This window comes from Physeter macrocephalus, chromosome 4 (assembly GCF_002837175.3).
Source record: "Physeter macrocephalus isolate SW-GA chromosome 4, ASM283717v5, whole genome shotgun sequence".
Taxonomy (NCBI): domain Eukaryota; kingdom Metazoa; phylum Chordata; class Mammalia; order Artiodactyla; family Physeteridae; genus Physeter; species Physeter macrocephalus.
In genome coordinates this window covers 118,368,473-118,378,139 of record NC_041217.1, presented here as the reverse complement: position 1 = coordinate 118,378,139, position 9,667 = coordinate 118,368,473, and the positions used below count along the sequence as shown (strand labels likewise).

Genomic DNA, 9,667 nt, shown 5'->3' with positions numbered 1-9,667 from the left:
AAAAAAAAAAAAAAAATTTTCATTCTTTAATCCATTATCATTCTTTTGATTTTCCATTATCATTCTTTTGATTTTAAGTTCATGAATTTCTTTCTCCTCCCTCCCTCCCTCCCTCCCTTCCTTCCTTCCTCTCTCTTTCCTTTCATTCTTATTTAACTGCTGCTAGTCTGGCCAATCCAAAATACAAATATGAAGTGAAAAAAAGGTCTTTGAGTATCAAAGAAGGAAGAAAGAGCCATTTACAAAGCTGATGTACATTAAAATAGAGGAAGGCCAGATAAATTCTTATACATAATGTTAAGGCTATTGACTTAAAATTGGTTATTTGATCTTCTCAGGTAACTCTCATGATTGACATGTTTCCCAAAATTGGAAAATAAATTAAGGAGTAGAAGGTGGAGCCAGGCAAGTGCCACTGGAAAGTTCTCCTTATACAGGTAGAGATGAAGTAAATGTCTCCAATTATTACAGAGGCTGGGGTTGTTTATTTTGGAGGAAAACACAATTATATTAAAACTTGAGGCTATTTTATACTGTATAATAACTGATACTTATGAATATAATTATATTTGTAGGCTCTTTTTGGCAAGTAGGTATGTTTATAATTATTTTATACCTTTATAATTCGATTATAAAATTAGTTTCTATCAAAGTGTAAAGGAAAGGTGTAAAGGAAAGGAAAATCATCTGTAATTCTTCCACCCAGAGATAGATAACTGATGAATGTTTGAATGTAATCAGATATATATCTTCTTAAAAATTAGTATTATACTATATAAATATATGTAGTATAAGTGCCTGACAATAAGCTTTTTTATTGTAATATAAATGCCTGACATTTAGCTTTTGATTGCTGAGGCATCTGTTTCAAATGCATCCATCTCGAATCAACTTATTATCAGCTGTATGACACAGGTGCTAGCAAAACAGTAACCCGACTTTTCCCTTCCTGCACCCTAATTCCTGCTCTTATGTTTTAAATCTAATAAAGAGTAAGCCCACGAAACCCTAGGGACCCCATCCTTGACCCCAGTAAAGGCAGAACCCCAGATACACGCTTTCTCCCTCTCTCTCAACCTGCAACTTCCTTGTGTGGCCCTCAGGTGTGTGCCATGTATTCTCTAAGAGCTGTGAGTAATAAGCTTGTCTTTTCAAAGTTCCTTGATAGTTGTTACTGAGGTATGTGTTGCAATCATAATAAGAACCACAAGGGCAGATCCAGCCACAACATTGGCTCTGTTGGAGGAAATGTGTTGGGGAGCTGCCACAAGTAGTACAGTGCCCCAAGCATTCCTAGCCAATAGCATTGATGTCAGTAGGATAAGACTAACATGAAACAATGTACGCAGTTTTGTGACTAGATATCTTACTAAACTCTCCTATTAGTTTTAATCTTTGCTTTTTCCATTTCTTCTCTTACATTTTTAGTTGGATAACAGTATCATCTGAAAATAAAAATAATTTTGACCCTTCAGGTACAATAGCTGTACATCATATTTTGGTTTCCTAACTTATTTATTGTACTGAAATTTCTAGTCAGTGTTTAATAACCATTGCTAGTGGGCTTCCTGACTTGTTACCGACTTTACTTATTTATTTAAATAATGTCTTTTTTTTTTTCTAATTTATTTGGTTGCACCAGGTCTTAGTTGCAACAGTCAGGCTTACTTAGTTGCAGCATGCATGTGGGATCTAGTTCCCTGACCAGGGATCGAACCCTCGCCTCCTGCATTGGGAGCGCAGAGTCTTAACCACTGGGCCAACAGGGAAGTCCCTTGTTACTGTCTTTAAAGGAAATGTTTCTAGTGCACCAAGGAGGACTTTTTTCTGCTTCAGCCACACAGATTCCCCTCCCCCCACCTTCATTTTTCTGCCTCAGGGCATTTTCATAAGCTGTTTCCTCAAACTGCCTCTTCTTTTCACCTTAATAACACTTATTAAATCTTTATAGAGATCTCAGTTTAAACATTTCTTCAGAGAGGTTTCCTTGACACCCATATGTCTCTTTAAAGTCTCCTTGATATCTGTTCTTTCCTTTTCCCATGCTTAATTTTGTGTATTTGTAGTTCTTTATTATTTGTGGATTCAAATTTCTGGAAAATTGTGTGTTTGTATTTTCTCCCAAGACTTCTTTCATTCATTTATTTACTTATGCATTCATTTAACACTAATGTTTCAAGCCCACTTTATAGGGAGAGCACTATATTGGGCACTAGAGATTCAGTGGTGAAATGATCAGATATGGTCCTTGCCTTTGTGATGCTTATAATCTAGCAGTGAATAAGTAATGTAATTGTGATAAGAGCTAGGGTGTGTGGATGCATATACAAGAAGGAGTTAACCCATATGGGTGTCAAGGAAACCTCTGCAGAAATAATGTTTAAACTGAGATCTCTAAAGATTTAGTAAGTGTTACTTAGGTGAAGAAGAAGAGGCAGATATCATTGCAGTGTGAGGAAACAGCTTATGAAAATGGCCTGAGGCAGAAAAAGGAGACTAAAAACCACCAGTATGGCTGAAGCATAAGCAAAGTCCTATTGTTTTCCTTCACTAATAATTTCTGCTTTTATTAATATTATTCCTTTTTCTTCATTTTTAAAGAGCTGCTAATTTTTCTTTCCTCTATTATCTCTTAGTTCATTATTTAAAGTTATATATTTTTTATTGAGTATCACTTAGGCTGTAATAATTTTTAATTTGATGCATTTTTGTTATTTTCTCAATTGTTTCTATTTGTAGTCTTGATTTCCTTTTTTGGGCTAAGAAATATTTAGCAAGTAATTTAAGTTAATGTATGTATTATAAAGAATTTATTGTGAGAAGATATTGCTGGCCTAACCTGGGAATGTTTTGTGGATCTTTAGCTGGATCTACCTAAAATAGGAGAGAGCCTCTTTTAAAATCTGTTCTGTCTGGGATGGCTTTATTTTCTTCACAAATTTATACTTCTAGACTTCAAAATGCTTTTGTCATATCTCCCTTAGATAATCATTAACTGGAAATCTTCACTGTTGCCAACTAAAATAATTATGGAACTAATTTTTTATCTCTATATTTTTATCACATTAATTCATATATATGCTGATATTATACCAAATTGTATCAATTATTGGATAACTGTACACATTTTTAGATTTTTTCAGAGAAAAATTATCATTATATAAGGTAAATATAGTGGACTATTACATATATATATGAACCATTTTTCCTAAGTTAAGGAATACTAATATTCTTTTCCTTTTTCTGCTATAGATTAAAAGAGATGACTTCAGTGACTTCTCTATTATAATTCACTGTGAAGCTAGCTTCAGTGTGAAGCTATGTTTAAATACAACTCAATGTGATATACCTGCCTGAGGCAACTGACATTTCAAATTGTGATTCTTTTCACCCGAAAAGCAAGAAGGTCTGCTCTTTCCTGCAGTTGGAGCTATTAAATGAAGTTAATTTAAGAGGTCAGAATCTAACTTGTGACTTATTAGATTCTTTCATTTGCATTACAAATCGTTTGAAGGGAATGAAGCAATTGACCAAAAAATATTGAAGAAAGACTAGAGTAAAACATTATTAATTTGAACTTGCTTATTTTTGAATATCTGATTATCTAGGCATAGGGAATGAAAGACAGTGGATAAAATAATTTACAATGGAAATCAATAAGATTTTACAGGAAAGATTAAACTGTTCACTAGAACAAACTTTCCAATCACTATCAGTACCTGAGACTTGAAACCAAATATTGCTTATTACCCCCACCTCAAACAAATGTAAAATTTCTTTAGCTAAACTGAGTTCCAAACCAAAATATTATATTTTGTTAAAATAATCTCCATATTCACACAGCCTTCTCCCCTCTGTATCTATGTGTTAGTGTCCAAATTTTTATCTTATAAGGATATCAGTCATTGGATTAGGGCCCCCCTTAATCCAATATGACTCATTTTAACTTGATTACATCCGTAAAGACCCTATTTCCAAATAAGGTCATTTTCGTAGGTACCAGGGTTTAGGACTTGAACTTGTATCCCTATATTTTTTTAGGGATACAACTCAGCCCACAACAGCACCCATCCTTGCCTTTAATTTTTTCAACCTCCCAATAACCTTCCTGTTTAAGTATATTCCTCTCAGATTTGTCCTCTTCTTTCTTCTTAGTGACCTTGTTTCAGGTATCATTTTCCTTTCGTGTATCTTCAAACTTTATCTCTTTTCTGGCTGTTTCTCATCATATAAACATATTCAAGTCATGTTCATCTTAAAAGCAACAACAAATCCTACTTATCTCAACCCTATATTTCTTTTTATCTCCTACCCCTTCTCCTTCCTATATCCCTGAACATTTGTCTTATATTCATATTTACTATGTCTTCTCTTCAAATCACTCTTCAATCAACTGAAGCCTGGCTTCTGCCCCACCACTGAGACTGCTTGCTCTTGTCAAGATTTTCAGTGCCCCCTTTGTTGTTAAATCAATGGACACATCTTAATTCTTCTACTGTAAAACTCAGTGCCTCACTGGCCTTTTTTGCCACTCTCGTCTTCTTCAAACCAGACCCTTCAAATCAAATCCCTTGATTTCCATGGTATTTCACTTTCCAGATGTTTCCTCTGAGTGCTTAGCCTTCTTGGCAGGCTTTTCTTCCTCTACTTACTTTATAAATTGTGATGTCCTCCTAGGATTAATTTATCTTCTCTTCTTACTCTATAGTCTTTTTGTGGTTAGTCTTATCTCCTTACATGTCTTCCACATCAACTATATGATACTGATCTCCCAGAATGTATGTCTTCAGTCCATATTTCTTTTCTGAACTCTAGTGTATATGCAGCTGCCTGTTACACATTATCTCTTGGGTGTCTCACAGGCACTTCAGATGCAACAAGTTAAAATTACTCCTTATCCTATATTGTTTTCTTTCTTAGTGAGTGGCACTACTATCTAGCCAGTTACCCTAGTGAGAAGCCTCAGAGTCGTCATCATAACTCTTCCATTTTCTTTACCTCCATATCCAGTTTTCCTATATATTATGTTTCTTTGTAATGTCTTCAAATTAGTCCTCTTTTCTCCAGCATCACTTGAACTGACTTAGATTAGGCCCCATATTTTCTTCATAGCTTCTTTAATTGTAACATTTTGTCCAGTCCAAACCATTTCCACATTGTTGCCAGTTTGATTTTCCAAAATGCAATCAGATGATTGGATTCAGTGCCCCTTGATGAATCTTTTATATACTCCCCTAGGTTATGTGTTTACCTCTATGCAACAACATAGATGAGATCTTTTTTTTTAACCCCCAGACATTAGCATAGTGTTTATCACATAAAATCCACTCAAAAGTTTTTTAAATGAATAAAGTCATCAATATGTACAAGATTAATCTAAATTTAGAGTAATAAGAGAAGGTGACAAAGATTGGATCCTTAGGGAAAGATAAATATTTAAGAAGTAGGCAGGGGACGAAACTGGGTAATAGAAATCAAATGGTGGTCAAAGGTTCTCCAAAGAGTAGAACCAAAAGAGAGTGGAAGTACTTGGTCATACATGCCAGTTTGTCTAGGACAGCACTGAATTACACCTGCTATACTGACTCCTGTCCAGTTTAGCATTGTTCCAGGTTTTTCACTTTTAATGAGAAGTTGTTATGAATAGTTGCATTGAGATAAGCTGGGATGTGTTTGGAGAAATAGTAGATGCCAAGGTATACTGCCCTGATTCTTCCAAAGACCAAAGCACTCATTTCTCCATCTACTGGTAGTGGCTGGCAGCAGACAGCTCTCAACTGAATTCTTCTCTAAATGCTTAAAATGTATGGTCTATTAATTTAATTCCAAAGCTTGTCCTCAGAACCACATTGTCTCATCTAATGACTGATACATGCAGGGAGTTAAAGTCCCATCCTCTTTCTATTTTGGGCAATTATAAGAACCATCCCAGCTCCAGAGCTCCTTATGGGATCAGCAAGGGCCTTTGTTGTGACTGCATTGCTACTCAGTTCTGCCTCTGCCCAGTTCTACTTCTTTTGCTCTACCACATATTTTGATCCAAGAACACACTCCTACAAACTTCTTGTGTAGTCTCCATGTCTGAGTCTGCTTTATGGGGAACCTGTTGTGTGACATTAGATCTCCACTTTTCACTTCTAGCTACTGCCATGGTCTCATCTAGCAGTATATGAAATGTATGTGTAATAAACAGATTTCTCACTTTGACACATGGTGAAATCTGAAAGATGACCTTAAGATAACCTGAATCTGTATCTTGACCCCTCCCAGGTGCAATTAAACCAATACCTTCCTTTCAAAGACAGCATAATGGTGCTCACTGGTAAAATGAAGCATTTCACCACAGAGGTTAAATTTATTTACCTGTAGCCTAGAAACAGGTAACTCTGGCTGCAGGTGGTGGTAGATGTATTCAATGGTGATGTCCCTGACAACACCTGTTGTTCCAGCCATTGTGATGTGGCTTGTGCTACAACATTCAAGACACCCAAGGCTACCAGGCCATTAGTAGGCAGAGTCAGTGGGAAACAAGGGAAATTATTGGTTGAGTGTGCATGAAATATGTGCAGAAAATAGAGGCTGAACACTCCTGTTCTGTAGTACATAGTATATATTTAAAACTCTTGTAATTGTTTTTTATTTACTGTACAATGAAATTACTTTATAATTTGAATAACAGTATTGTGTTTTCCAATACACTTTTTTTCAGCGTAATGATCTAAATAAAGTGCATGCTTTATTTAGTAAAAAATTTCCTACAGAATTTACATTTCTCAAAGAAACTGATAATGAGCAGAATGTATTTTGCACAAAACATTTGTCAATACTGCAACCCACGTGGCGGCCATATCTGGTCACTTGGAAAACGAGACACAAATCTGCTGAAGAAGCAGTATCATTTATTTCAAAATTAGCAGTTTTCTGAAAAAGACTGTGTCCAAAGTTGATAATTTTACAAATGTACTTTCAGAATAAACATTTATACATCACAGTGGAAAGCATGATTTTTTTCATCTAGATCAAAAAATAATTAAAAAGTAATTTCTTGCTCATTTTTTATTCAAACTTTTTATGTGTAGATAGGAAAGGGAAGTGATAGTTCACTTTACCAGTGAATAAATAGCATTAGAGACAGATAAGTAAGAAACTATTAAAGAATATGAACATGTTGGCTTCATCAGCAGAACTTCACAAATAGTCAAATGTTGCCAATTTTATATTAATATCATCAAATTATTCAAATATAAAATCAGTTCATTCCAATGATGGTTCAATTTTTCATCCAATTTATGGAATCAAAGTAAAACTTTTGGGAATTTATTATGTCAAAATGAAACAGCTAATATTTTGAATGTAATTACAAGTTCAGTAATAAAGTTTCTCACTAAAAAGAAAATTATTGGTTTTAACAATGATAATATGAAACTGATTTTATTAAGAAGCACAGCCTTGTGGTAAAAACAATTGTTCTTAGTAAATTAAGAAACCTATGGAATAGAAATGTACTAGGAATTGTTTGTGGAACACATATGATGTGCAAGTGAATTCAAACAGCTCTGATATTTTAAATAGAAGCCAGTCTAAATAGAAGCTTTGGTCGTCAAAATGTAAACATACCTATGTACATAGGACAATTAACTTACAGAGTTAATTGCAAAGTTAATTCAACAAAGAAGCCTATGTTGAAGTATAAAACATTTCAGAAAGTATGCACTTTCTCTCTTCATCCATACCAGTCAGACTGTAGAAATACTTGAGCCTTTGAAGAACTATTTTGTAAATCAGCCTAAGCTACCATAATGGTATTGGACTATTTTTGGAAACAGGTACTCCAAATTTTTGTTGAATTTATTCAAAATCAGTTTGAGACCTTAAATGAAAATATTTAATGAATGGAACACCCAACACCTCCAGTTTTTAAAGCTTTTAGAAAATTGCAATTATTAAATAAAAAATCACACAATGGAAGATGTTGAACTTTATCCTCACAAGCAAGGGAAGTATTGAATAAATTGTGTGAGCTTTGATTTCCATTCTCTAATTCCACCTTGTAAAATTCATTTTGTAGGAACTTTTAACTGGATAAGTTTATATTATGTCTGGAATGAATAAAATTTAGAAGACAGATTTGCAGCATATAAATTTGGTGAAACAATTGAAAGGAAACAGGCGACTTTTTTAATAATACAAATTTATTTATTTATTTAATTTTGGCTGCGTTGGGTCTTTGTTGTTGCACATGGGCTTTCTCTAGTTGCAGTGAGTGGGGACCACTCTTCGTTGTGGTGCACGGGCTTCTCATTGCGGTGGCCTCTCTTGTTGCAGAGCACGGGCTCTAGGTGTGTGGGCTTCAGTAGTTGTGACACAAGGGCTCAGTAGTTGTGGCTCGCAGGCTCTAGAATGCAGGCTCAGTAGTTGTGGTGCACAGGCTTAGTTGCTCCACAGCATGTGGGATCTTCCTGGACCAGGGCTCAAACCTGTGTCCCCTGCATTGGCAGGCGGATTCTTAACCACTGCACCACCAGGGAAGTCCCATAGGTGACTTTTTTGACAATTGTAGAAAGGTACTCTAAATGGTGGCCAAAAAATAGTGCTCTGTGGCAATGTTTGGGCTGAAATACTTACACATTTGTGGTGGCTGTGAGATGTGCCTGACAGCACTCCAACCTCAGCTTATGTCTTTCCACCCAATGTTCCTTCCCCCCTCCTTCACTCAGTGTTAGACTTCCATTGCAGTCTGACAACTCTCCCAGCCTTGTCTAGATCCCTTCCCATTTCCTCTCACAGTATTCCCTTAAGAAAATCCTTCTACATTTAATCCTATATTGGCATCTACTTCTCAGAAAACTGAGACTAACACATGACATTTTATTTTAAAACAGAATTGAAAATATTCTTCACTTATATATAACTTGCTTTTGCTCTGAGCTTATCAGGTACTTCAGCACCCTTAGAGTAATTTTTCAATTGATAATATTTTGGCTTATAGAAAAAGTCAACTGAAGGTGTCAACACTTCAAATTTCTTAACCATAAAATATTATTTTCTTATCCAGATCAGGAAACATTTGAGAGTGAAAGGAAGTGCTAAAATTTATATAAATTTTGAGCTATGTATTTGTTGATGAACAGAGTTCTACCCAGTAACTTTTTTAAAAAGTTAAATTCTTTCTAAAAATATAGAATAACACATACTTGTGTACATGAAAACAAAATTATATTGTAAAAGGTCTTTATATTGAATTTTTAGCTTTAGTGAGGTATGATTGATATGAAAAAGTCACACATTTAATGTATACATTCCAATGAGTTCAGACATATGCATACACCCATGATACCATCACCAAAACCAAGGCACTGTACATATCCATCACCTCCAAAAATTTCTTTGGTTCTTTTTTTTTGTAAGAACACTTACATGAGATCTATCCTCTTAATGTATTTTACAGTGCATAATACCATACTGTTAACTACAGGTACTATGTTGTACAGCAGATTTCTAGAACTTACTCATTTTGCATAACAGAAACTTTATATCATTGAAAACAATTTCCCATTTCCTCTCCCACTAGCCCCTGGCAAACCACCATCGACTATTTTACTTTTTTTTTTTTTTTTTTTTTTTTTTGCGGTACGCGGGCCTCTCTCACTGCTGTGGCCTCTCCCAT

General features: G+C 34.9%; 1 long non-coding RNA gene across 1 annotated transcript in view; it reads left to right on the top strand.

Annotated features, from left to right (window-relative positions):
- Window positions 1–3,408: 3,408 nt before the first annotated feature.
- Window positions 3,409–9,667, top strand: part of LOC114486034 (uncharacterized) — a 38,613-nt gene continuing 32,354 nt past the window's right edge. The window contains exon 1 of the long non-coding RNA XR_003679274.2: window positions 3,409–3,455. This is a non-coding gene — a long non-coding RNA (uncharacterized lncRNA). The remainder of the gene's footprint in view (window positions 3,456–9,667) is intronic.